Below are 4111 nucleotides of genomic sequence, written 5' to 3'. Positions count from 1 at the left end.
GGTGACGCTAGCGCAGGACCCACCACCACGGCGGAGATGTTATCTTTAAGACCTCCTAAATCCCAAAATACCGAGACATGCTCAAACAGACCTCTAATTCCAGATTCTTTGTCCTAGATTTGGAGGTAGATGTGGCCCAATAAATGATCTTCAATTTGGCTTTATGACTTATCAAAACGAAGCTTAGAATGTCAGGATAATTTCATTAGGTAAGCAATTTTCGAGATTGTGAGGTTTACTAGGTCTAATCATCCAATTAAACTCAGTGACTTAGCGGATTTAAAAAATGCAGGTTCTGCTAACATATATTCTATTGATTAATCAGCTTCCTAAGCCATTCTCCCAGCCTAAATTGACTCTAAATTAGTTTCAGGCATCTCTATTAAGCATGTCCTTAACAACTCCAGAATTTCAGCAAGTCTCAATAAACTTCAAGCAGATACTCTACAAACTTCATTCTATTTCAGCAAAGTTCAGCAAAGTCCAGCAAAGTTTTCTATTGAACATGATCAAAACAGATTTGAAGCACGAGGATCTTGGCTTACCTTCAGGGATCGGCTTCATCCAGAAATGAAGGTTGAGAACAATAATTCCAGACCACACGCTCATTGCCGACCACCATGGAAAATCACCGGAACATAGAACAGAACAGTTGCTGTACAACTCAGGGCCTTGAAACAGAGCAATAACAAAGATGTGAAGGACGGATAGCAAAAGAAGAAACACATGTAATGAAGACAACAAAGTGCAGAGAGAAGGAAAGGGAGTCGATAGTAATGATTGTGGCCTTTGTCATGTGCAGTCAGCACTTCTCCAAGCTTCTATTTTGAGAGACAAGCTATTGGCAGCGTAGTCAGGGGATTTAAGCAGACACCATTGCTCATTCTCAAGGGAGACATGTCCACTAAACATAACACTGTAAGCATTAGCAGAAAAGGATGACAAATCTAACCCAGCAAGAAGCGTATTTAATCCAACAATAAGCATATAAACAGCAGAATCAACAAAGGTTCCACTCGAATTTGGCAAACATACTTCAGTATCGATTTAGTTTCATATGGGACACAATCACATTTAGCAATCTACTAACAGAAAGCAACAAAAACAGAACATGCACGACTTACAAATGTTTGATATTAATGCCTAAACTTCACCAAAACCACACCTAACTGGAGATACCTAGGAAGCACGGACACTCTCCGGGGGCCTCTGTGTCATGCCGGATACGTGTCGGACATGTCGGACACCGACACTCATCTGACACTCTTTTTTTTATTATTTATTTATTTGTGGATTAGAATCAAATTATTTTGATTGCAATAATCATAAAAATGATAATTTATCATGTATATATAAAAATATGCATTTAATATATAACGGGTTCCAACGTGTCGGAATTCTCATTTTTTGAGAAATGACGTGTCGGCGTGTCGTGTCGTGTCGTGTCGTGTCGTGTCGTGTCGTGTTGTGTGTCGCATGTCGGTGTCGGTGCTACTTAGGGAGATACAACATTTCCATTTGCTCAGACCGCATCAGTCACCACCATTTATTACAATTAGTTCCAGAAACTATATGAATTGTGCCTCTTACGTTTATGCTTTGACCCAAAGAGATAAACGTATGTATATCTTCACTAAAGCAAATAATCTCAGACTCAACAAAGAACAAACTAGCGAGACTAACATCCACTCACATATAGTGAACACTGGGGATCTTGGCTAACATCTACAATATTACAGAAAGACTAACATCGACGCATATACATGAGGACAAACAGAGCCTAAGTACAGCTTAGGTGACAAAAGCAAACGAACAAATTGAGCGGAGGAGAGAATCCTAATCAGATTTAAACTTAAACACATACTGACATCGCTCAGGAATTTCATCAAGCATATGGCATGCATTTCAATCCGATGTTCCAAACAAAAGAGAATATTACCGATTCACAACAAACACATCATAATACCATCAAAGCAGTTTCCAATCGCTAATACATCCTCAACAGAGAGTAATGTACGTCTACGTCATTCAGATAACATCACACACATTCTCCGCTCCGCCATGATTCCGATGAGTAATTTTTCCCACCTCAGGATCATTGCCACCACTCACTAGCCACCACACATGCACAGCCAGAGCATTGAGTATCCAGAATTACAAAGATGGAGAGGGAAACAAGGCAGAGAGAAAAAAGCAGAATTGGGTACACAAACACCAACTTGATTACTCGATTCTGTTCAAATAGACTTGCAAACTATGAGACACAGTTTTCATGTCTTATATTAAGCCAACGATCAGCACAATTGATTAATCAATTCAAGCAAGACCGCCCTATAACAAGTCGCACCTTATTTGTATTAGCATAACCTGATTCTCAACTCAAGCATGGAAAAAGAAACATGAATGCCTAAAAGTGCAATGATCAGATCGCATGAGCATGGAACAAAGTAACTATTGAACTCATTTCTTCTATGAGCGCGCATTGCGGTGTCATCCAATCATTTTATCGAACATGTCAAGTGCATTTCAACCGAAGTACAACCGAGAACGGAGAACGGGGAATTTTACCTTGATGACGTGCGATTGCAGTTGCGATCAGCTGTTGAACTTACAAGGAGTAGTCCTGGAATGGTCACCGATGACGATCGGAACGGACAAAGGAGGATTAAGCGAGTACAAGGCAACTTCGAAATTTCTATTGTGTTTAATGGAAGTCTTGCTCAATGCTTAAAGTATAAAAACTCAAGATACAACGCTGCTTATGGTGTAAAAAATCGATGGATTAATAAAATGGTGTGTAGTCGTCATAGGTGGTGTCACAATCTCTCTTTTCTATCGGCGGAGAAATGGACAAGGTTTAGAGGTACTAACAAAGGTGGACCAATGATTTTCAATTGGCGTGGGTCCCCCCCAAACCCTTACCTCGCGTGACGTTGAGAAATTTATTTAAATTTGATTAACCCTATCAGAATTCTTTATGAGGAGTCGCTACTAGCCTATTCACGTCAAGTAGAAACCAAGTGAGGTATTTGACTATACCTCACTTCCTACACAATAAGAGATCCAGGGATGGGGACTTGACTTCACTAATTATCTAATTAGTGCCCATTCAATACCTAAACTTGACCATTTATACACTCAAGTGTCTAGGTAGTCTTTTACCAATTATGAGCCCTAAGGTTGACGTTTGCTAAGTCACCGATGACGATCGGAACGGACAAAGGAGGATTAAGCGAGTACGAGGCAACTTCGAGATCTCTGAACGACAAACAGAGCAGAACAAGGAGCGCGATCAGTGAAGCTCAGGAACGGCTTCAATCGGCCGCAACTTCGGCGTCTTGAGATTACATAAAGGATGAGTATCATCAATCACTTAAATACTTCCCTGAGCTCTCTGTCAATACTCCGTTTCATTTCTCCGACCTGGCTAGGCTCAAAGCAACCAGATTGTACTGGAGTTGACGTTGTAGGTTCAGCGGTGGTCCAACTCCGACCGGATTTCACGATTGATCGGTCACCGGAATAGAACAGCCAAGAAAGATGATTGACCTTGTTTTGGAGGGCAAAATGTTTATGTATCTACTATGCATGCCCTTGGATTGCAATCTGAAAGAATGGTCAAGAATAATGCTTAGTGATTGACCAAACCCCTCTTGTGGACTGATGACATGAACAGGGGCGTGAATTGATGACATAGATAATGCAAGGCCAAGGATTAGCGGGCCAGCTGAACCTCTTGATGGGCTTGTGGGCCAATGATTTCGGGCCAATTGGGCTTCGTCCCTCTGGGCCGAAGCAGGTCGGGTCAACCAGGTTGACTCGGCTCGACCCTATTGGTCCCACTTCATCGTTTTCGCTTATTTTGCCGAAGTTGATATTAACATTGAATTAATTTGGCCTAATCATACCTTCAAATTGTGCAAATTAGTTTTATCGTGAAGGGTTAATCATACCTTTAAATTTGTGCTCGAACATTGGACGGGTCGTTAGAGCTTGAATCTTTGAAATTAGTTTTGAAATGCTGAATTGCATTAGAACCCGGATCAATGTCTAAAAGGGAATCGAATTGGTGAATTCTAGAATTTCTTGATCGAGAATTAAAGTCTGCGGT

At 40.9% G+C, this 4111-nt stretch overlaps 1 long non-coding RNA gene across 2 annotated transcripts; it reads right to left on the bottom strand.

Annotated features, from left to right (window-relative positions):
* Nucleotides 1–394: 394 nt before the first annotated feature.
* On the bottom strand, nt 395–3634 carry LOC130137914 (uncharacterized). Of its 2 annotated transcripts, none has more exons than XR_008816345.1 (3): nt 3249–3634; nt 2348–2684; nt 395–916 (listed from the first exon to the last, which is right to left on the bottom strand). It is a non-coding gene; the product is annotated as an uncharacterized LOC130137914 (long non-coding RNA). The 2 variants fall into 2 exon arrangements; XR_008816344.1 differs by having other exon boundaries at nt 2569–2684.
* Nucleotides 3635–4111: the final 477 nt, after the last annotated feature.

The sequence above is a fragment of the Syzygium oleosum genome, unplaced genomic scaffold, assembly GCF_021117445.2.
Source record: "Syzygium oleosum isolate NSW1041296 unplaced genomic scaffold, Sole_v2.1 Sole_v2.04, whole genome shotgun sequence".
NCBI lineage: Eukaryota > Viridiplantae > Streptophyta > Magnoliopsida > Myrtales > Myrtaceae > Syzygium > Syzygium oleosum.
This window is presented reverse-complemented; position numbering and strand designations above follow the sequence as displayed.